The sequence below is a fragment of the Erinaceus europaeus genome, chromosome 8, assembly GCF_950295315.1.
Source record: "Erinaceus europaeus chromosome 8, mEriEur2.1, whole genome shotgun sequence".
Lineage (NCBI taxonomy): Eukaryota > Metazoa > Chordata > Mammalia > Eulipotyphla > Erinaceidae > Erinaceus > Erinaceus europaeus.
In genome coordinates, this window is record NC_080169.1 from 73,807,314 (window position 1) to 73,832,302 (window position 24,989).

Sequence of the window (24,989 nt, forward strand, 5' to 3'; positions counted from 1 at the left end):
ACTGTAGCCCAGGTATGTTCTACTAAGGGGAACCCTGAACTCCAAGGGACCATGCTCCAAAATAAATTGGAGTTGGAGGGTGAGGAGCACAATACATAGAGAGCCAGGGAGGACCCATCCTAACTGTATGCTTGTGCCCTCTTAGTTACGCAGGTAGTTCTGGATATGGAAATTCAGCAAGGATTCAAGAAACTAGCCTGGCAACTGGGGAAATAGCTCAACTGGTAGAGCAGCAGACTTGCATGCCTAAAGCTCCTGGTTCAGTCCCCAGCCCTGCATGTACCAGAGTGGTACTCTCATTTGGTTCTCTAGTTTTCTCTCTGTCTTGCATAAAATTCTTTTCTTCTTGCTCTCTTATAGGTAATAAGTAAAAAATATCTTTAAAAGACAAGGAAGGAGGAGGAGGAGGAAGGAAAATCCTGGAGTCACCAGCTACTAAGTGGCGGAGTTGGGGTGAGAATCTGGGTTTAGGTCACTTTTGGCACAAGCATAGTTTGACACTAAGTAAAGGGCTGAGGTGGTTTGAGGAGGGATATTGAATCAGCTTTCCTCAGGAGGGGAGAGAATAAAGGCAGAAGCAAGGAAAGTCAAGTGACTCAGGCCGAGCCAAGTAGTTCTTGTGCCAGGAGCACTGTCTAAGTGAGCTCACTTCCTCCTTAGGCTAGAGTGCCTCCTTTTTTTTTTTTCTTTTTTTTGCCTCCAGGCAGGGTGATTGTTGGGGCTCAGTGCCTACACTAAGAATTCACTGCTCCTCTGCTCCTGGAGGCCTTTTCCCTTTTGTTGCCCTTGTTATTTATCATTGTTGTTATTATTATTGTCATTGTTGTTGGATAAGACGGAGAGAAATCAAGAGAGAAGGGGAAGACAGAGAGGGGAAGAGAAAGATAGACACTTGCAGACCTGCTTCACTACTTGTGAAGCGACCCCCCTGCAGGTGGGGAGCCGGGGACTCAAACTGGAATCCTTATGTGGGTCCTTGCACTTTGTGCCACGTGTGCTTAACCCGCTGCGCTACCGCCTGGCCCATCCTCTTTCTAAAACACCAGGACCTGAGTAGCTGGGGAAGTTCCTAAAGGCATGAGCAGCCAACACCAACCAGCCTATACTAGGTCTTATTCCTTCTTCCTCACCTACTATTCACTGTTGGGCTGCAGATGCTGTTGGCATCACTCTGACAAAAGCCAGTGTGGTTGTGGGCCTCTGTTGCTCCTGCCAACTTGGCTCTTAGCACCAATAGACTCTGGGCTTGTTTCTGAACCACTTGCTCACTCTAGGCCCACTCTTGCTCACTCATTCAGGAAGGGAAGCAGTGTTTCTTGAGTGCCTACTATGTGCCAGGCACCTGGCAAGCCACTCACTCGCTAGCAATTTCATGTCACCTGCTCCACAACCTTCATGGAGTAGACACCCTGTTATCAGTGGGGGAGATTTAAGCTGAGTGAGATTGTAAAGCAAGGTCAGACACATCCCAGTGGGGAGGAGAATGCAGGTCTGCCTCGCCCAGAGCCAACACCTTTCCAACACAACACCCTAAGATAGGGGTGAGGGCTGTTCCTCTTCATTCCATGTTTTAGTCACAGGACTTCTCCAATGGTTCCTGACAAAGCATCTTCAACTTTCAGAGTGGGCTCAGGACACAGGACTCAAGCCAGATAACTGAGTTTTCTTTCCTTCCTCTTTTAGAAGCACACCTGCTCTCGTTCCTCCACTCCCACCCACCCCCCAGCCTCTTCCTTCCAGCTCTCCTATATACACGAAGGTGAAAATTTCTGGTATCTGCCACTGCCACTGCTGTGGATTTGGGTAGTCCCAGGGACTTTCCAGGGCCCTGATATATTTTCATCAGTGCCTCCAGGGGTGTCTTTACTAGATACCTCACTTTGTTATAAGAGAAAACTACAATGAATACAAACTTGAGGGGGTGGGGGCAGTACAAGTATATGTATACACTGCCAGGGGACTTTCAAAGGATGATGTTTTTCTGGATAGCAACCTTATAATAATAATAGGAACTAAAAAAAAAAATCCACAGCCTTTTGATCTGGTCATTTTAGTTTGAAAAACAGATCTCAAATTAATATTCCTCCACCTTCCCTCCCAAAAAGTTCAAAGATATTCTCAGCAATGCTGTTGATAATAGTAAAAATAATCACAAACAACCTGAATGATCTATAGTAAAATCACCACAGTTGGCGCATAGCAGGATGACCCTGGTCTAAGGAAATGTTTGTGACTGTATACCAGATCCACAGAGAAACGTGAAACATCACAGATACTATGTAAACATTATAAAAACACTGAATGCACATATTATAACTGGAAATATATACAAACACATGTATATGATAGATTATGGGAAAAAGGATATAGGGTGAATTGTTAAAACTTTTAAGTCCATAAAAAAAGAAAAAGATAAAAACATGTAATACCACCAACACATTCTTAAATGAAAAAGGCAAAGAACAAAAATAGATGAAGTATGAAAAAAAATAGATGAAGTATGGATTAAAATCAAATCTCATTCATTTATTTTAAAATAAGTATTTCCTTAGCTGGTACCAGGAAGGTGTTAAGCTCTGAGTTACAAAGCAGTGATAACACAGACTGTTGAGGCAGAGCTCCATCTGTCATCAGAGGATCCCTCAGGGTGGGGATCAGATCCCAGGTGGGCCAACAGCTCAGCTCCCTGAATGGAGAACAGGCTCCTTAGCAGGAGGTTAGCTGCTGCCTCTGGGGCTGGGGAGGAACAGCCATCCTCTTATTAGCGTTAGGTCTCTTATTGTGTCCTGAGTCACCTGAGTAGTGAGAAGATAGACAAGGAGTTCTACTATATAGTATTAACTTCTTAAATTAAGGTGACCTTCTACTACACCCACCTCCACACCCTTTGCAGAAGTTCCTGGACCTTAAAAACATAGGTGCTGGGAGTCAGGTGGTAGCACAGTGGGTTAAGCACACATGGTGCAAAGCACAAGGACCTACGTAAAGATCCCTGTTTGAGCCCCAGCTTCCCACCGGCAGGGGAGTCACTTCAGAGGTGGTGAAGCAGGTCTGCAGGTGTCTTTCTTTACCCCTCTCTGTCTTCCCCTCCTCTCTCCATTTTAATCTGTCCTATCCAACAATGATAACAATAATAACTACAACAATAAAACAAGGGCAACAAAAGGAATAAATAAATAAACATCTTTTAAAAAAATTTTAAAAAAACATAGGTGCTAGGAGATGGGCGGTAGCACAGCGGGTTAAGCACAGGTGGTGCAAAGTGCAAGGACTGGCCTAAGGATCCTGGTTTGAGGCCCCAGCTCCCCACCTGCAGGGGAGTCGCTTCACAGGCGGTAAAGCAGGTCTGCAGGTGTCTATCTTTGTCTCCCTCTCTCTCCATTTCTCTCTGTCCTATCCAACAATGATGACAATAGTAATAACTACAACAATAAAACAAGGCAACAAAAGGGAATAAATAAATATTTAAGAAAAAAAATGTGCTATCCCAGCTTACACGAAAAGCAGTGGGTGCCAGCTTTAGGATTCTACCTTAAGGTGGCACTGCTGACATCATCCTTGACCCACCGAAGGAACAGGCACAGACAGCAATAAAGTTGGCAAAGAGGGGGCATAGGTAGGAGTGGTGTCTTTGGGGAGAAGACAGGTGAGCCAGGACGCCCCATATATAAGCCCTATAAAACAGTACCATCTTTAAAAAAAAAAAACCAGTACCATCTTGAGACAACATCGGTGACACATACCCAAGTGCCTTGAACTTAGCACATAAAAAGAGAAAACCCAAAGCCTGTCCCCTTCACACCAATGCCTGGTCTATGCCTTGGGGAGAAAGAGAGGATCCTGATGTATGACACAGGGAAAGTGCCCAAGCCATGGAGCTGGGGAAATAGGGGAAATAACACAATAGTTCTGCAAAGGATGTTCATGCCTAAGGCTCTGAGGTCCAAGGTCTGTTCCCAGCACCACCATAAGCCAGAGCTGAGCAGTGCTCTGGTCTCTCTCCCTCCCTGCACTCCCCCCACCATGAATAAATAAATGAAATATTTAAGAAGGGAAAAAAAAAGGAAAGAAAGTGCCTAGGCCACATTTACACACCAGAAATCACCTTGTGCAGTAGAGGGCACCTCCTTCTCAGGACAGCAGGGCCAGAGCCCCTAAATCAGTATTTACACAGAAATTCCAAGGTGATTCTCATGCTTCCTGCTGGTGTTGGGAGGCCCTGGGGTTATAGGCCTATTGCTGCTGTTCTGGGGGATCAAAAGAGCTGGGTCCAAATCCCAGCTTGGGCATTCATTATTAGCTCTATGACTTGGGCAATGCATGTAACTCCCGAGTCTCAGTTTCCTCACCTATAAAATGGGAACAGTAAATCCACACAAAGAGGGTGACACTCAGGCAGGTGTCCCTCAAATATACTGAGGTCACCAGTCTTAATACACACCATAGGTTGTAACTGAAGACTTTACAGGTCTAGGTGTCCTGTGATTGGACTCACCTGAGAAGTAGGTATCTCATTGGTTGTTTCCTTCCCTGCACTTAGCTAAGGGTCTTGCCATGACAGGTGATCACTATTGCCATGGTTGAAGAGGAATTGAACTTTGTGAGGACTGAGAAAACACATGGAAGGTGGCTTGCAGTAGGCACCTTATAGAAACCCCCCAAAATCTTTTTTTCCCCAAGATCTTAAAAAGCAGCTTCTTAACATATACATGGTAACTTTCCCAAGTGGACAACTCTCTGTCTTCTCCCTGCCCTTGAGAGAGAAAATGATTTCCACTTACAAGAATCTATAGACGCACACACAGGCTAAGTTAGAAGAGGCCGTGGTTGCTTGGTTTCATCTGTCTCAACCTTCAGTTTTAAGAGTGTGGGACCACCGTCTCTTACAACAGAAGGTGCAAGGTCTCAATTCACAGCATCACTCAGAACCACTCACTCCACAGGCTGCCGTGGTCCTGCAGCAGCAGTCACTAATAACGGAACCATTTCTGTTCTCCTTGGAGTGGCAGTTGGCAGTGGCAAACAGGAAGTTGTCTTGAAGTAGGGTGTGGCGGTGCCCTGTCAATATACCCGTACAGAGACACACGTTTTTTCCCCTCCCGCTGGCCTTCTTCTGCCCCCTTCTTTAGGAGACTTGAATTGTTTCAGTGAAAACAAAACTCTTTACATGACTGAAGACCAGGCATCACCACCCGCCAAGCCAAAAGCTAGGGCAGAAACTACAGCAAGAGCATATTTTCCTCCCCTTGTCACGTACTTGTGGCACCAAGTTAGTAACTAACTGTGTGCCTGAGTATGTGTGAGCTCCCTCCTTTGCTTCACTGTGGGCATGCAGGAAACCAAAGCTCAGCTAGAAGCCAGTTCAGACACACTGCCAGTCATCCCAGTGAGTCACTCAGCCTGCCAGCAGGCCGGCCACCAACACTTACTTGGGGCCCACTATGTGCACTCATTGGCCAGAGGACCGTGGACAAACAGCAGAACAAACAAGATATGGGTTGCAAGCATCAACCAGCTTTTACAGTCAGAGAGAGCCGAAGCATTCCTTAACACAAACTACATATGGGGGGAAAATGACAAAAGGTAGACAACGGTTGGGTGGATAAAGGCATGAAGTGCAGTTGGAGCTGCACATGGATCTGAGAAGTAGGGGTGATGGGCGGGTCAGGTTCATTTCAGCTGACCTCCTGCTGCTGTGGGAGGTGCACCGAGAAATTTTCCACTTCACTCCTGCCCAGGGCCCGAGCGAGGCATGCGTCTCCATAAGGGCTGTCCAAAATAGACTGGTCCCCAACCCAGCCTCCTCCTACTCCTGACCTCTTTTGGAGGCAGCTACTCCTCCACTCCACGCATCAGCCCTGTCTCTGCTCTCTCCCACAGCCCAGAGAGTGCTGGCTCTGCTAAACCTGAACTTGCTGCACAGATAGTGGGCTGACAACATGCTCCGCCTGCCCGGAGCTTGCTCTCTGCTGTGACCTAGGCCCAGCCCCGCACCATCCTGTGTGGCTAATGTGCCCTGCACTCACACTTACACATCCTGGGGAGGCAGCCTGGCCGTATGGATAAGGAGGCTGAGCCAGTGACACGCTGGGCAAACACGACTCCTGGGAGACGTTTCCTGGCTGCTGGCTGCGGGCCCTGGCCAGTCAGAAAGCACCACTTCCCCTTTAAGAGAGCACGCCCAGATGCGATTAGGGAAAGGCAGAAAGAAAAGCCCGGAACCATCAGGGTTGTATTCAGAATTTGGCATAGGAACTTGGGCTTTTTCTGAACCGTGCACACAAGGTATCTTTAGAAGCTCGTCTGAGCAGTCACTGTGAGGTGTGGCTTAGGGACTGCAGCTTGGTTGATGGTGACCTGCCTCCAAGATTTAAGATCAACCATCACAGGACTGTTGCCAGTTCTGGTCAGTAGGAGCCTTGGGCCTCTCCCAAGCACCATCCCCTACTTCCCTCATCATCTTGATGGGCAGAACCTGGCAGAGCCCACCATGCGTTGGAAGAGTAGAAACACCTTTATAATAGTTGGAAGTGACTTTTGTGGGATGTCTTGACTAATAGTTCAAGCTGAGAGATTTGACTCATTCTGGATACTTAGAAAGTCTATCTTGACATTGATGGGACAGTTGATGGGAGCAAAGCCTGGTTTTAAAGCCACAATGCTTCACAAATAGACCATGTGTATGTGTGACAGTACAAAATACCTAGAACAGGTAGATCCATGGATATGGAAAGTAGATCAGTTACTGCTTAAAGATCATCTCTTGTGGCATGGGAGGTGGTTCAGTGGGTAGAGTAAGAGAGTTCTGAGTTCAATCCCAACCAAGCATTCCTTGTACCAGAGTAATGCTCTCTTTCATTAATAAATGGACAAATAAATTAAAAAAAAATTTTTTTTAAGAATACCTCTTTTGGGGTTGATGAAAAAAAAATTTTTTTTCTTAAACCAGAGCACTGCTCACTCTGGTTTATGGTGGTGCTGGGATTGAACCTGGAACCTCTGATGTCTTTATGCATGAAAATCAGCCAAGCTACAGTCTGGTGGTGCTATCTCCTTGGTCAGATGTACAATATTTTCTAAAAGAAAGTGATAAAATTTTGTTGCATAAATTTTACCACAATGAGAAAAAAAAAATCAACCCAGTGGTGGGCTGTGTTCTGGACATCTTTTTCTTCTACTAGGATATATAACCTGAAAAAGTCTTAAGTTAATCCTGGATAAGGAATATATATAACCTCTAAGATATATATAACCTCTAAGAGACAAAAACTATTCAAGACAGAAGTCTAACTCCATAATAGAGCATTTACAGATGGAGAGAGAGATGGTGCCATCTTAAAGGAGGCTGCACACCATAGGCCAAGCCTATCTGCCTTTGAAACACAGACTCAGGAGGGGTGCATTCCTACAACAGTGTGACAACCTAACACTAGATAATGAGAAGGAATCTCTGAAGGTGAGTTAACTTAGGGAGAAGATGACTTTGGGTATCTGGGTTCGTAACTTCCTGTTATCTTACAGCCTCTTCCCAGAATGGTGAATCAGTTTCTGAGTGGCAAAGCAAAACTAGCATCCACAATTTCTTTGAAATGGGGCCCACAGAGAGGGGGGAATGTGACCCAACCCCTGAACTCCCCTGCTGGAGGGAGCTGACTCTGTTCTCATTCAGTCACAACTCTGACCTAGGAGACTCTGCTCCCATCTCCCAAGACCAAAGATGTAAATTTTTTTTAAGTTTCGGAATATATTCATTCTTACATTTGTTTAGTATATATTTGTGGCTAACAAGTTGTTGTACTTAGATGAGCCATATATTTCAGGGAATCATGTGGCTCAATAACAAACAGTAGAACAAGATTCATATGTTTGTTCCTTTGGACTCAGCTCCTCCATATAAAACGAAATTAATATACATTCACACATTGCAAGAACAATGTATGAAACAGTTGTCAAGTCTTAAAATACTCAATTAAGGCTGTGAATTTTGTCCTCAGGGGCCTAGGTCAAGGGTTCAGAGGCACACTTCCCCCACTCGGGAGCCTGGTAAGAAGAGGCCTGCTGGATGTTGCAATACTTAGGAGAAACACAGATGAAAGGGCAGCAGGCCCGGTGGTGGCCCGGCAGAGATAAATGTAACCAGTTTTCCTAGTATCTGTTTTGCTGGGAGTTCCAGGATTACCTGGAGGATAGACATGTGAATAGTAGCCCCATGCTGGCTCTCCCAGAGCCCTCTGTCCCTTCTGGAACACCTCCTCTGCTTTCCTTCAACTATCTCTCTTCATTTAAGGTATCTGGGTAATAAGGAGGAGACCTAGGTCCTCAGCATGCGGTTGACTTAAGATAGTACGATGAAGTACTATGCTGCTTTGGCATTTGAGGAGCTTAGAACCTTGGGTCTAAAAACAATAGTAGCAGATCCAGCCACTATGGAAAATAATCTGGACATGTCTCAAAAAATGAAGAGTAGGAATCTGAGCTCAGATCTAGAGGGATGTAGAGGTCACACAGGCTCCTAAGCTAATTATGGGCCTCAGATCACATCAAATCTATGGGGTTTGCAGTAATATTTATACCCCTTTCCCATATTAGGGAGCTACTCTCTTCCCTGATCCAGCTTTCTGGTTCTTTTCCCAGCCATGACATCATCTCCCCTGACAATAATTAGGATTCACCTGCATATCAGATTTCAGGCTCAGGCAAAAAACAAAACAAAACAAAACAAAACAAAAAACACTAGTATAGCTACAGGCCCTTTGAAATATAACTAAAATATGCCTACTAGCTATCTACAAAATGGAGGAGCCCCCCCCCAACACTTCATCTGCACTATTCCAGCCTTTAGGAATATTATTATTTAGGAATAATAATTATTCCATAATTGTCCAACAGTTTGTTTGGCTATGTATATTAACTCTCTTTTCAGCCACCAGGTTCCAGATGCTAGCAGGATGCAACCAGACTTCCCAGGACAGACAACCCCACCAATGTGCCTTGGAGCTCCACTTCCCCAGAGCCCTTCCCCACTAGGGAAAGAGAGAGGCAGGATGGGAGTATGGATCAACCTGTCAATGCCCATGTTCAGCAGGGAAGCAATTACAGAAGCCAGACCTTCAGCCTTCTGCATCCCACAATGGTCTTGGGTCCATACTCCCAGAGGGTTAAAGAGTAGGAAAGCTATCAGGGGAGGGGTTGGTATACGGAGGTCTGGTGGTGGGAATTGTGTGTACCCCTCTTATCCTATGGTTTTGTCAATGTTTCCTTTTTATAAATAAAAAATTAAAAAAAATTAAGAGTAGGGACCAGGTGGTGCAGCTGGTAGATCATACACATGTTATAATGCTCAAGAACATGGGTTCAAGCGCCTGGTCTACATCTGCAAGGGGGAAGCTAAACAAACAGTGAAGGAGTGCTACATGCCTATCTCTCTCTCTGTCTTTCTCTTTTCCTTTGCTTTTTATTTCTCCCTGTCTCATATATTAAAGAAAAAAAAGTTAGGGGGCCTGGCAGTGGTTCACCTGGTTAAGTGCATATATTATCAATCTCAAGCACCAGGGTTCTAGCCTGTAGGGCAGATGCTTCATGAGTAGTAAAGCAGATCTGCAGGTATCTATCTTTCTCTCCCCTTTTTTTTATCTCCCCATCCTCTCTGTCATATCTAATAAAAACTAGAAAGAAAATATAAAAATTTATAAAAATTAAAAAGAAAAATTAAAAAAGTTAAGAGTAGAAATATCATATGACTTAGCTATATGGAAACATTCATTCTTCCTCACCTTCTCCACATGTTCTTGTTCTCTTCTTGTTCTACTCCCTTTCCTCCTCCTCCTCCTTCTCATTCTTATTCTTTGTATAATTTACCAGAGCACTGTTCAGCTCTGGCTTCTGCTGGTACTGGAGATTGAACCTGGCACTTCCCAGTCTCAGGCAGGAAGGTCTGTTGTGCAAACCACTGTGTTATCATTCCAGCTGGAAACATGAATTCTTAAGGATATATGCACTACAGTATCCACTGCAGTTTTATCCTCAATAGCCAAGATCTAGAACAAGTGCCCACCAATAGGTGAATGGGAAATGAAGATGTGGTATTGGTATATGTGCACAAGGAAATACTACTCAGTTATCAAAAAAAAAAATGAAATTCTGCCAATTATGACAACAGGGATGGACCTTGAGGGGATTATGCTTAGCAATAAATCAAACAGGGAAAGATCATGTCATATGACTTTTTTTTTTTTACTCATGTGGAATAGAAGAAAGCAAATGAACAAACTAATTTTTGGATTTTGAGGACAGAATAGTTCTAATTGGGGAGAAGAGAGCTGGGAAAAGAGAACACAAGGGTCTATTGTATGGTGGTAAATGGAAATTGGTGGTGGTCATAATTAAGTATATATGGATGCTGAAGGATAAATTTGTACACCTGAACACTAAACACTAAACTGTGTGCAGTGTTTAGTTAACCAAAGTTAACTTCATAACAAAACAACAAAATAAGCAGTATCAGTGCAATTAAAAAAAACAAAGAAGTAGAACAGACATCACTTCAAAGAAGATAGCCAACAATTACATAAAAAGATAAAAAAAAAATATATTGCTGGGGTTTCACCACTCCAGACTGAGTTTTTCAGATCAAGACAGAAACAGAGAGGAAAAGATATCACTGAAGCATCCTTCAATGCTGTGGGAGTTGGGTTTGAACCTCAAGATGCCAATAGCTTCTTGACTTTTATTTGTTCATTGAATGCATGCATGGCAGAGCAGGAGAACTATCAAGGTGAGCTATTTTGCCTACTCTCAGCATCTTTATTTAGTGGAAAAATGCAAGCCAAAATGAAAAATAACTTCACACCCACTAGGACAGCTATATACATTCACACACATTCATTAAATACATATGAAAAATGACCCAAAGAACTAAAAATTGAAAATAAATGTTGGCAAGAATATGGGGAAATTAGAACCCCTGTGCACTGCTGATAGGATTGTAAAATAGTGCTGCTACTATGGGAAATAGTATGGTGATTCTTTAAAATATTAAACATAGTCTTACTATATGATCCAGCTATTCTGCTCCTTGGTATATGTCCTAAAGGACTGAAAATGGGTACTCAAAGAAATTCTTGTACTGCAGTGCTCAAGACAGCACCATTTACAACAGCAAAAAGGTGGAAAACAACCCAAATGTCCACCAGTGTATGAATGAGTAAACAAAAATGTTGACATATGTATGCAGTGGAATATTATTCAGTCATGAAAATGACTCAAGCTACAACTGGATGAACCACAGAAAGATTATGTGACTTTAAAGCAAGCAGACACAAAAGGTCACATATTATATGGTTCTAGAATATATAATGTTCCAAATATGCAAATCCATAGTGATAGAAAGGAGACTGGTGGTTGCCAGGAAACTGGCAAAAGGAATGGGGTGGGGTAGGGGGATAACTGCTGCATAAGTCTGAGATTTTATTTTGGAGTAATAAAACACATGGAACTGGATAGAAGGGGTGATTGCATAACATTGTGACTATACTAAATGCCACTGAACTGTCTACTTTAAAATGATTTATTTTTTTATTATATGAATTTCACTTTCATAAAAAAGACCAACAAACTTCAGAACCCTGCAGAAAGTAGGGGTCACAACGTCCACAAACAGAACAATCAGTTTTAGGATATCTAAGAAGTATAAAATCCTTCTGGAAGCCATGTAGAGGAGGTGATTTTTAAGTTAAGATGATTGAGAGAGGGAACAGGAGACTACAGCAGTTCCCAGACATGCCAATCTAGTTTCATAAACAAGTACTTACTTGTCCTCAATGTTGAATTTGTTTTATTATCTGTTATTTATTTATTAGCTAGAGATACCCAGAAATTGAGAGGAAAAGGGGAGATAGGGAGAGAGAGAGACAGAGAGACACCTGAAGCTCTGCTTCACCTCTTGTGAAGCTTTCCCTGTGCATATGGAAACCAGGGACTTGAAGCTGGTTCCTTGTGTACTGTAACATGTCTGTTCAACTAGGTGCACCATCACCTGGCCCCTGTCCTCAATGTTAACACACACACACACACACACACACACACTGCACTACTTATGTGTAAATAGGAAAGTGAGCCATGACTTCTTTGTCAGCCTCAACACGACCATCTCTGCCACCAGAGGAGTTGCCATTATATTGATAAGATCGTCATTTCTCACCAGAGGATCTAGGTCATAGGCCAAGAAGCTGGGCAGAATAACAGGCCCCCAACAAACAAGAAACTCCATGGGTGAGCTCTGTTAACCCTTTCCAGGCAGCCACTGTTTCCCCCTTCTGACAAGGGGTTATTCAGTCTGAGATCTACAATGAAGACCCCAAAGTGGATGGTGCTATTCAGATACTGACCAGGCTAGATAGCACCAACTATTGGAAAGTTCTTCCTGACACCAAGTTACCTTGTGATGCCCACATGGCATCTCCATTATAGAGGTCAGCTTGAGCGAGTCTAATTCCCCTTTCACAAAACACCTTGTCAGATATTTGTTCTCTGGAATCTTTCTCTAAGCTAAACATCCTCAGAGGTCATTTTGAAAGATTTATTTACTTAATTATTATAAATATTTTATTTATTTTTGGATATAAACAAGAGAGAAGTTGAGAGGGAAGGGAAAGACAGAGGAGAGAGAGAGAAAGAGAGAGAGAGAGAGAGAGAGAGAGAGACTTGCAGTATTGCTTCACAACTTGGGAAGCTTTCCCCCTGCAGATGGGGACCAGGGGCTTGAACCCAAGCCCTTGCACACTGTTACGTGTTTGCTTAACCAGGTGTGTCATCATTAGCTCCCAAGAGATTTATTTATTTTAAAAAATACTTATTTATGAATGAGAGGGAAAATTAGAGCACCACTCTACTATATAAGGTACTAGGGGTGGAACCCAGGACATCATGTTTGAGGCATCATGTGCCACTCCCTGGGTTGCATAAAATTTATTTACTTATCAATGAGAGATAGATAGGATATCAGAATATCATTCTCACATAAGTGATGTCAAGAACTGAACTAAGGATCTCATGCTTCCCCCCCCCCCACTTAATTTCTTTCTTAAGGAATTAATGGTTTACAGTTGACAGAAAAACACAATAGTTTGTACATGCATAATATTTCCCAGTTTTCACATAACAATTTAACCCCCACTAGGTCCTCCTCTGCCATCATGTTCCAGGACCTCATACTTTAGTTCAATGTTTTAGCCTTTGTGCCACCTCCTAGGCTGCCCCCAGAAGTTATTTGGGAAAAAACTACTTACAAAACATTTGTACTCTTCTCTAAACCTCTGGGTCCAACTGTCCTTCAAAAACTATGAAACTCAAAAGAAAGAAGATGGGGCTGGGTGGTAGTGCAGCGGGTTAAGTGCACATGGCGCAAATGGGAAGGACCGGGCATAAGGATCCTGGTTCGAGCCCCCAGCTTCCCATCTGTGGGGGCGAGGGAGGGGGGCGCTTCACAAGTGGTGAAGCTGGTCTGCAGGTATCTATCTGTCTCTCCCCCCTCTGTCTTCCCCTCTTCTCTCTATTTCTCTCTGTCTTGTCCAACAACAACAACAGCTATAACAATAATAACAACCACAACAGGGTCAACAAAATGGGAAAAAATAGCCTCCAGTGTAGCAGTGGATTCATAGTGCTGGCACCAAGCCCAGGCAATAACCCTGGAGGCAAACAATTTGTTTGGCTTTATATGTTGACTCTTTTTTCAACCACCAGTTAAAAAAAGTTCCAGATGCTAAGATGATGCCAAAGGGACTTCCCTGGGCAGATGACCCCACCAATGTGTCCTGGAACCCTGCTTCCCCACAGCCCACTAGGGAAAGAGACAGGCTAGGAGTATGGATTGACCTGTCAATGCCTATATTCAGCGGGGAAGCAATTATAGAAGCCAAACCTACCACCTTCTGCATCCCATAATGACCCTGGTCCATACTCCCAGAGGGATAAAGAATAGGAAAGCTATCAGGGGAGGAAGTGGGATACGGAGATCTGGTGGTGGGAATTGTGTGGAGTTGTACCCCTCTTATGCTATGTTTTTTGTCAGTGTTTCCTTTTTATAAATAAAAATTGAAAAAAAAAGAGAGAAGATTACAGGTGGGATCTGGGTATCTCCTAGCTGCTTATTCTGGACCTTGTTCTTCTTTGAATGCAGCTAGATATCCAATATTCTATTTCTGGTAACTATGTCACCTTCTCTGTCTTCTTTCATACACTTTGTTGCTATGCCACTTATCCACAGGTACTCTTTTTTAAATTTATTTACTTATTGATTTTTTTTTCCTCCAGGATTATTGCTGGGGCTTGGTGCCTACACTATGAATCCCCTGCTACTGGAGGCCATATTTTTTCCATTTTCTTGCCCTTGTTATTGTTTTTGCTGTTATGGTTGCTATTGCTGTTGGATAGGACATACAGAAATTGAGAGAGGAGGGGAAAACAGAGGGGGAGAGAAAGGCACCTGCAGACCTGCTTTACCAATTGTGAAGCACCTGCCTCTTGGGCAGGGAGTCCAGGGCTGGGGGGCCGGCTTTGAACACTGTCTTTGAGCTTAACCCACTGTGCTACTGCCCAGCCTCCTACTGACTGATTTTTTTAACAGAGCACTGCTTAGCTCTAGCTTATGGTGAGAATGGGGGTTGGGGGGGGGGGCATTGAACCTGAGACTTTGGAGCCTCAGGCAGGACAGTTTCTTTGCAAAACCATTATGCTATCTACCCCTGCCTCCATAGGTATTCTTTAAAAATGCCAACTTGGAGGTGGTCTACTGCTCTAGGCTTTTGAGATTCTTCTCATTTAGTTTTCATTTTATTTATACCCACCAGGGCCTCATGCCTGTGCAATTGTAATGCTCCCAGCAGATTTTTTTTTTTTTTACCAGAGCACTGCTCAGCTCTGGCTTATGGTAGTGTGGGGGACTGAACCTGGGACTTGAGACCCTCAGGCATGAAAATCTCTTTGCATAACTATTATGCTATACCTCCACCTTGGACTTTTTTTTGGTTTTTGATAAGACTTTTTTAAATTAATTTTTTATTCCCTTTTGTTGCCCTTGTTTTATTGTTATAGTTATTGTTGTTATTGATGTCATTGTTGTTGGATAGGACAGAGAGAGATCGAGAGAGAAAGGGAAGACAGAGAGGGAGAGAGAAAGATAGACACCTACAGACCTGCTTCACTGTTTGTGAAGTGACTCCCCTGCAAGTGGGGATCCGGGGCTTGAACCGGGTTTCTTAACCCGGTCCTTGCGTTTTGCACCATGTGTGATTAACCCGCTACACTACCGCCCAACTCCCCCACAGCAGACTTTTTTTTTCAGAGGAGAGATACCACAATACTGCTCTAACATTTATGGAGTTCCCCTGATGCTGGACAACTAGATAAACTGTTGTTCAGGAGGTGGTGCAGTGAATAAACCATTAGACTATTAACCATAAGGTCCGGAGTTCAATCTCTGGCAGCACATGTATTGGAATGATGCCTGGTTCTTTCTCTCTCCTATCTTTCTCATTAATTAGTAAAATAACAAAAAAAAAAATCTTGATAATCTCGACACAAATACCATTCTTTTTTATAATCCTCATTCATTATGTGGAAGAGGACAGAGCCAGATAGCACCCTGTGGACAACACCCAAGATGTGGTTCCAGAGCCACCTGCCAGTGAGAGCAGATATGTCAGTTGGCCCATATTTTGTCATTGTCCCTCATAACAATCTCATGGATGACAAACTGAGGTTAATAATAATTCTCCTCTTACCATGTAAAACCCTTTGAATAACATGCAGCAAGTGAACAAATGTTCCCATTGAGGTTGGCAAGAAATGCAATGATAAACCAATCAGATTTTCCAATTCCCAAAGTACCCTCCTTATTGGCAACCAAATAGACATTAGGCAACTGAAATCAATAGAAAGAACATTGGCGTCCAAGAGCTAGAGTCCAAATCCTGGCTTACTTTCCAGAATTTCCATGCTGTGAGTGTAAGGAGAGTGGGGAGGAGTCATTGAGATTAAGTATGTATGTAAAGAGTTTAAAAGCTGATTCAGGCTATGCTAACAAAAATAAAGAGTATTACAATTATGTCTATCATGAATCTCTCAAAGATATCATTTCCAGTGACAGAAACCTGCCTGCCTGTTAAGCCAAGGAGGAAGTTAGAGATGCACTCTGGATGCAGTAGGCAGTTTGCTCAGCACAGGGCACTTAGGTTCTTGAATAGAACAGACTCAAACCCAAGCTACCTTATGAAAAGTAATGGTTACTCCCATTAGCTGGTGAGAATGCTTGTCTCTGTCTTTTTTTTTTTTTTTAGTTTTATCTAATAGTGAGAGAGAGAGAGAGGAAAGAGAGGAGAGAGAGAGAGAGAGAAGCAGAGCATCACTCTGGCATATGCAATGCCAGGGATCGAACTTGGGACCTCATACTTGGTAGTCCAAACTCTATTCACTGTGACATCTCCCAGGCTGCACACTGTGTCATCTTGTCAAAACCAGGATCTGAGTTACTTGCAGCAGGGATCTGACAGGTGATGAAGGACTAAGAGGTCTGCTTCTGGCTTATCAGTGACTGGACCTGAACTCATCCTTGTGTCCCAAATGGCAGAGTTCTTTGTGTTAGGACACTGTGCTATTGGCTCTGGTACTCTCAGACTGACTCCTAGAAACCCTATTCTTGTATTAGCTGAGGATTTTTGCCTCCTTAGGGGGAAAATAATCTTCACTGAGAAAAGATTTTAAGGGAAATGTTTATACAAAGAGCTGTGAGAGGCCAATTGCTGGTCCCCAGCATGTCAGAGTCAAAAGTATTCCATAGGAGGAAAGAGGGAGAGGGGGAACTTAGCAGGGCCTACCATATACTCTGGGAGAAAAAGCAGCATTAAAGTAGGAGGAAGAACTAGCTAAATTCTCCTTTCCTAGTCTATCTAGAGTTCACTTCCCAATGTCCAAGGGGAAGGAACATTACTGTATCTATATCTTTATCTATATCTGCATCTATATCTATTTATATTATTGTTGGCAAGACACTGAGAGGAAAATGACAATGGCACTGGTGGAGGAGGCCCAGAGGGAAGATAACAATTTCTACTGGATGATTACTGAAGCTCATGGTGCAAAATCTACCTTCACTTAACCTATCTTATTCAACCTCTCCCTCCAGACAAACAGGCTGCAGAAGTCACCTAGGACATCATCACAGGACAAATGAAAGTAAACTAGACATTCACTGCATTTCCTTTGACTATGCCCCCACACAGAGGGATGGTGACTGGTTCTACATTCATACATGTAGTCACAGATGAGTTTACACCATGAGATTTTTATATGGGTTGAATTCTGTCTTCAAATTCTTCTTTTCCTTTCCTTTCCTTCTTTCTCTTTTGATAGAAATAGGCGGGGAAGGGGAGGGTGGAGTGGGGGAAGGGAGAGAGAGAAGGGGCTATAGTAGGGAAACTTCCTTTAAAGCAATGGAGGCCAGGCTTGAACCTAAACCTGGGTCTCACACATGGCAAAACAACATGCTATTGAAGTGAGCTATTTCATCAGCCATATCCTCAAAATCTTAGGTGGAAGCTCCAGTCCCAGCATCTCTAGAAATAACTGGGTTCATAACAAGACTGTAGAAGAGGTGACTAAGTTAGATTGGGCCCTGACCCAATATGACTGATGTCCCCCCCAAAAGAGGAAAAGACAACGGGAATGTGTATGCAAAGGGAACTCTCACATAAAGGGGAAAACAATAAAACAGCCATCAACAAAAAGGAGAGAAGCTAAGCCTATAGGTACCTTGCTGTTTAACTTCCACCCTCCAGAACTATGAGAGAAGCCAGCCAGTCTGTGGTGGTCTGTCATGATCACTCTAGCAAATCAACCAAATGATTGGTTCACTTCTAAACCATTCTTATTCATCTGATCAGGAAGTAGTAAAGCATAGAAGGAAAGGGACAAGGGCCTCCTAATTGCTGACACAAATACAAATCAAGTGCACTTTTCTGATGGTCTGGTTTACCACTTGGATGGCAAACAGTAGTAGCAAAATGATGATGGGAACAGTCTCCTAACCCTTGATGACTGACAGACTGTATTGGGGGCTGAGATAGTCTACAGGTACGCAGCAGCTGCACTGAAGCATTGTGATTTTAAGCCACAAGCTGGGTGGAAACAACTCTTAATTTCTTTGATTGGTTTTTGCCTCTGGAGCTTCAGAACTGCTTGATTCTACCACTCCAGTATACTACTCTTCCCCCTTGCCCTTTTTAATGTGTGTGTGAGAGAGAAGCCATGTGGTAAAGGGGCTTGGACCCAAATCCTCCCGCATGGTGTGTAGTGTGCTGTGTACCATTCTCAGCCACCATTCTGCTGGCTGAGCTATCTACCAGCCTCTAGCCTACTTTCTTGTTTGGCATTATACTCTTGTTGGTGCTAATAAGTCTATATGTCATTGCTGCAGTTCAAGAAAAAAGAACCTGAGGGTGAGTGAGTGAATAGCAGAGTGAGGAAGACACCAATCTCAGACCATCTGATCCAGAGTTGCCTTAGGACAGGGATCATTCATTCTCTCAAGTGCTGGTGCTCACCCAGAATCCCCAAAACCAGCCAAATCCTAGGATTCCCACTGAATCTAGCCTTGGCAGGACCACTGCCCCAGAAGTAAGGAGAAGAAAGGGACCCATAATTGCTCGCTGTTGTTCAGGGGCACCAACCAGTGGGATCAATAATCAAGCTAACATCTGGTTGAGTCAAAGAAAACATGGAAGGTGTTTGAAAGATATTGGGCAGATCCGGAGGCTTGGGAAGATGACATTCTCTACGAGGCAGAACTGGGGATGGGCTGTGGCTCAGTGGCAGAGCACATGCCTCACATGTATCAGGCCCTGCATTTGACATTTGATCTTGAGTATCTTTTTTTTTTTTTTCCTCCAGGGTTATCACTGGGGCTCTGTGCCTGCACTACAAATTCATTGCTCCTGGAAGCCATTTTTTTTCCATTTTTGTTGACCTTGTTGTTTTTGCTGTTGTTGCTGTTGGATAGGACAGAGAGAAATTGAGAGAGGAGGGGAAGACAGAGAGGGGGACAGAAAGATCGACACCTGCAGAACTGCTTCACCCCTTGTGAAGTGACCCCCCTGCAGATGGGGAGCCAGGGGCTCTAACTGGGATCCTTAGGCCGGTCCTTGCACTTTGTGCCATGTGCACTTAACCCACTGCTCTACCACCCGGCCCCCTGATCTTGAGTACCTTTCTGACTACTGCCTTTCCGCTACCGCCATCCCAAATCTAGGGGAGAAAATAGACTGGCGGGCTAATGGCAGAATTTTTACTTTCCTAAGGCTTACAAGAAAGGTGGGCCTCACTAACTGAAATGCAAAGGTCCAAGAGTAACTGGGGACCTTTTCAGTATTCACGGCCACTGTTTTCCATTTCCAACATAAAGCTGTGTAAGTCCCCTTTATCTTCATTCACTAGGGAAAGAGAGTCTCTGGGCAGCCTCAGGTAGCTGAGACCTACACAAATGATCTCAAACCCTAGGTCTTCAGAAGGTAAGTCTCAAATCCTAACCTACCCAAACCAACCTCTGCCTAGAGGAAAGCGGAAATGCACTCCCTTGGAGGCCCAAGTGAATCAATGAGAACAATGAGCTTTTTAACATCTGCATCACAGCCCACTACCTCCTTTACAAAAGGGGCAACAAGGAGATTGTGATGGATAATGATTGTGCTTTAGGCTCTGTTCTGCAAGCCAAGGCCCATTTTGGTCTTTTTCTCCACCACCACCACCAACCACCACCCCCCCCCGCCTCTTTTATTTTTTCTTACAGTCTGAGACTTTGCACCATATGCAGTTCTACTCTCTTGGCTCTTTTTTCATCCTTTTAATTTCAGAGAGAGAGGGGGAAAGAGGAGAGACTCCGTGGTACTACTCCCAGAGGAACATTTATTCACTGGTGCCATCCATGGTGCTCCCACATGCTGCTGGGGTTTGAACCCAGCCATCATACCTGCTAAGCTATGCACTTTATTGGGTAAACTATATCCTGGACAAAAGCCTCCAGTCTTTTCCACTGGCACCAAGGCCTTGACTTGCTCTTCATCAGTTTGTGTGATATAGCACAGGGTGTATGTACTATCCACTGACAAAGACTGGAAGCAACACAACCTCATCATTATTCTTTGCAAGATTTTACAAACACAAAAATTCCACAAACTTTCATATAGATAGAAAACCATAGCTAAGAAAACTGCTCTAGGCAGTACTCAGCAGTTGCAATGACTATAACAATCTGCAGCAGTGTAATGGTCACATTTACTGCCTTGGAAATTTCCATTCTGAGTGTCCATTTCCATTTGTATGTGAGTGAGTCGGTGATGGTGGGGAGGAGGTGCACTAGACTTGTCTATATAGGAACCAGGCCATGGACCAGGATGAGTTCCCTACTTAGAAGATCTTTGACTTGGCCTAAACACTACTATTTCCTTCTTCCTGTGTGATTTGTTTGCCTTAAAATATTTAACCTGTGGTACAGTCAAGTGTCTCCTTTACCAATCTCCAGGACCATTAGACCAGGACTCTACACTCATTATGCAGATGAACCTGCTACTCCCCCATGCAAATTCCAGGAGCAGCAGATGCCTGAGATGGGAGGTGTTCAAGGTACACGATCAAGGGCTGATTTAATTATGCAGACAGTCAGTGGGCAAAGCAGAGCGATTTTAAGCCAACTGTTCTAGTAAATATTATGGGAAACCCTTCCATAGAGTGCTAATTCTGGCTTAGTGATTTCCAATGTGCCCAGCTTTATTTCTCATTCAAACACAAGCATGATACTACTGCCAGGTCAGAAAATCAAACAGATAATGCATTAGCTGGTGTGCTATTCTGCAGTTAATTATTACTGTTTTATGCTGTCAACACTCTAATATTCCACCGTTTCAGTGAAGACAGATTTAAAAACCCATCTTTCCTCTGCCCCAATCCCAGGCTCTCAGCCAGTCCTGCCTACCAGCTTCTGGGCAGCCTGCAGACTGCTAGCCAACACCACTCCTGTGGGTTGGACAAAACAAATCACTGCCAACCCATTTCGGACCTTCCAAACAATGCTCAATCACTGCCTCCACCCTCCCCAAGCGTCCCAGAGGAAATGGCATCACTACTTTCATTTTACTCTGTTTGTGATCGGTCAAAGGAAAACAACATGTCCTGAGACAATTAGCAGGGCATCTGATGTCTCTGCTGCTCCAGAATGTTATCAAATGACCTCGGCGAGAAATTAGTTTGCAAAAGCTAAAAATTACCTTCTGCTGCACATGCATTGCTGGTTGTTCTTTCTCTGCAGACACGGATTATGGATTCAGTTCCCTCAGAATGGAAAGCTCTCACGCATCCCCACTTCTTAAAATGTCTATAAATAAGCTAGGATCAGCAAAATTATGCAAAACATCCTGATTGGGGAAGCAATGTAAACTAAAACCACTTACAGAGAGATTCAGGCTGCCAACTTAATCTGATTCCACGAGGACCGTAAACATGTTGTACTCCTGGAACCTAAAGCGATCCGCGGTCGCACGGGATGTCACCGCAAAAAACAACAACAGAGACAACTCCACAAGAACAAACGTCCAACCTTGACATGAAACCACCTGATCCCAGTCTTCTGCCCTGTCCAGGGTCCGACGGCTGACCAGCTGCAATTACTACCCGAGATCCGAGCTTGCACTTGCCAACTGTTTTGACTCCGGGCACTTGTTAAACACAGAGTTTCAGGTCCTACCAGTTGGACACCAGAAGTTCACAGAACTGACCTTGTGCCAAGAACAACAAGCACGGAAAGCCAAAAAAAGTGACTGCCTCTTGTGAATGTTTTTGTTAACTATTTGTGCAAGTCTCCAAGCAATTGAGTAACAATCAAGCCTTTAAAAAAAAAAAAAAAAGGAGAAAGAAATAACTTAAATAACAAAAGCAAGATCACCATCTTGAAGGAAATGTAGATGTTGAGAGGACAGGTGTCAACCTACTTTCTTGGAAAAATGGGTGGGTGGGTTTTTTTGGCGAGATCGGGAGGGGGAGGGGCAGGTGTACATGACATGCTGTGGTTATTAGCAGAAGGAACTGGCTACTTCCTTGAAGCATCTTTGGCTTAGAGATTGACATGAGATTTTTCAAATGCCAGAGGACTTGGTACACATCTGGGTGTGATTGTAGAAGCCTCGGAATTTGGAAGTTGGTAAATCTCAAGGGAGAAAAGTGTGTGTATGTGTGTGTGTGTGTGTAAAATCATGCTAAATGGTATTTTTTGGACACAGAAATGGATTTCCCAAGTTTCCTGCTCTGTGCAGTGAGGGTACTTGACTAAGCAGGAAGCAAATGAAAGAGAACAGTGTCCCCCTCCTCTGTTTGGATTTAGGATTACTGGGGTCAAGCTTTCTCCCTCATCAGGGCTGGAGGTGGTGCTCGTTTGCAGGAGGTAGTGAACAAAGTCTATTTTTCCTTTTTTTTTTGTGGAGTCCAGATCTCATACATGTGCAATGTCAGTTCTCCAAATCCAAATTGCCCTCCCCCTTTTTTTTTTTAATTCCAACAGAGAGAAACTCTAGAGCACTTGGATTTCTTCATGGCAATGCACATGCCCTACCTGGTGTGCTTCCTCACTGACTGAAGTATTTTCATTCGGCACACAATAAAGTTAAAAGAAAGACTTGGGGGACAGGCAGTAGTGCAGTGGGTTAAGCGCACCTGGCATGAAATGCAAGCAAGGACCAGTATAAAGATCCCGGTTTGAGCCCCTGGCTCCCCACCTGCAGGAGGGTTGCTTCACAAGCAAGCAGGTCTGCAGGTGTCTTATCTTTCTGTCCCTCTTTGTCTTCCCCATCTCTCTCGATTTCTCTCTGTCCTATCCAGCAACAACAACAATAATAATAACAATGATAAACAAGGGTAACAAAAGGGGAAAAATAGCCTCCAGGAGCAGTGGATTTGTAGTGTAGGCACTGAGCCCCAGAAATAACCCTGGAGGCAAAAAAAAAAAAAAAAAAAAGAAAAGAAAAAAGAAAGAAAGAGAGAAAGAAAAGACTTAACTAGCTCATTGAACAAAGTTTTCCACTTTTTTTCTCAGCCATCATCAAGCACTGTGCCAGTTTAGGACCCAGACCTGACAAAATTTGATTTATCTGAGGATTTGGAAAAAAAAAAATCCAAGAGAACTGGAAAGTGGATGTTAAGAGTGAGAAATTTTATATTATTTACTATTTATTTATTTATTATCAGACTGCTGGTTAGCTTTGGCTTATGGTGCTGCTGGGGACTGAACTAGGACTCTCAGGCATGAAATCTTTTGCATTATATTATCTCCCTGACCTAAGAGTGAGAAATTTTAAAGTGCTGGGTGAATGTAAACGTACTCATCCTATCTATCTATCATCTATTGATCTCAGAACTAAAAAATAAAATGGAATCAAACATGTCTCCTCATGCATCAATCTATCTCTCAATTTACTTATCTACCTTGTAAGTGAGCTATCATCGATCTCAGGTTAAAAGAATACAATGTTATGCTTGCCCAACTCCAGAAGACTAGGAGAAAGTAAGCAGCAAGTAGAAAAAGGTCAGTTACCAAAGTCACTGTCAATATGACCAGGTTCAAGTTCATGGTGGAGATTATGTGCCTTTCCTCTAGTTGTAGGGGTCATTCCTACAATGGTGGCGGGTATGAACCACCTGGTGGCTGCTCTTCTCCTCCCAAAGAAACCACATTTATTATAAACTACACATAGAAGTGGTTTCATTGGGGTTTGAAATGGAGTCACTGTGGAGTAGAACACAGTAAGAGGTTCACTGGTATGTCACAAATAAAGGCAATTTAGAGTGTCTAGGTCAAAGGAAGGAACAGTTGCAGAAGAAGACGGAGTGGGGGAGAGAATAGGAAAGAGACTTCACTGGTGAGAAGGTTCAGGTCTGACTAAGTGGGTCTAAACCAGTTCTGGCCTTCTGAGGAATGTGTGTGTGTGTGTGTGTGTGTGTGTGTGTGTGTGTGTGTGGTGTTTATTTTATTTTATTTATTTTTATTATAATTTTTTATGGCAGTGCTGGAACATATGTGAGACAGTCTGGGCTGACTTTGTTGTCTTTAGATTAAAAGAGAGAGAGACCCGTATGGGAGCTTCCCCTAATGTCTTGGATCTCTTTAGTGGCGTCAGGGCTCAAATCTGGGTTGAACAGAGAACAAAGCATGTACCTACTAGGTGAGTTATTTTATGATCCAAGCTCTGATCTCAGAGCTAGCTGGTAACTGACTTCATAAATCTGCCCCCCCCCCCCCGGCATTTTGCTAGTCCCACCCCTCACTCAGAACTCCATGGTGTACATCCATACTGATGTTAATCACCCATTATCTTATTTGATCCTCAGAAGCGTCCTCTGAAATGGGAAGAACATATTATTATTCCCATTTCACAAAGGAAGAAAACAGAGGCTCAGAGATGCCTGCTCAATCTCAGCCTCAGGAATGATGACCTATGCTAATGGAGTACTTTCTTACTCAAAAAGTATTTTTTTAAAGTGTCAGGCTTAAAATTTGGAAACAATCCAAGTGTTCAACAACAGATGAGTGGTTAAGGATGGAATACTACTCAGATGTAAAAAATGATGACTTATTATTTTGCTACAACATGGGTGGAACTGGAGAGAACTACATTAAGCCAGAAGAAGAAGAATGAATACTAGATTATCTCACTCACTGGGGATCAAAGATGTAGAGAAGGAATAATACAGGGGGACAGCCTAATGGAAAGGAGGCTTGGGAGGCAGGAGGGAGAGTGTTAAGGGCGGCTAGGGATCCAGTGCTATCTGCTGGAGGAGAAGGATGATTTGGTGAAGGGGAGCTGCGTTAACACCAATTTCTCAGGAATATGGAACCACTGTCACAGAAAACCTGTAAAGTAGCATTTTCTCAATTAAGTTGTATAAAAATATGA

General features: G+C 43.5%; 1 protein-coding gene across 7 annotated transcripts in view; it reads right to left on the bottom strand.

Moving 5' to 3' along the window:
• ATXN7L1 (ataxin 7 like 1) overlaps nucleotides 1-24,989 on the bottom strand; it is a 350,136-nt gene that overhangs the window by 78,741 nt on the left and 246,406 nt on the right. Inside the window, exon 1 of one of the 7 annotated variants that reach the window (XM_060196385.1) lies at nucleotides 21,644-22,008. The exons of 3 other annotated variants lie outside the window; for them this stretch is intronic. The gene's annotated coding sequence lies outside the window, so the exon portion shown is untranslated. Of the gene's footprint in view, nucleotides 1-4,781; nucleotides 5,000-6,032; nucleotides 6,145-21,497; nucleotides 22,009-24,989 lie in introns of those variants that run through there. 3 more of the 7 variants (XM_060196383.1, XM_060196386.1, XM_060196384.1) reach the window with 3 other exon arrangements.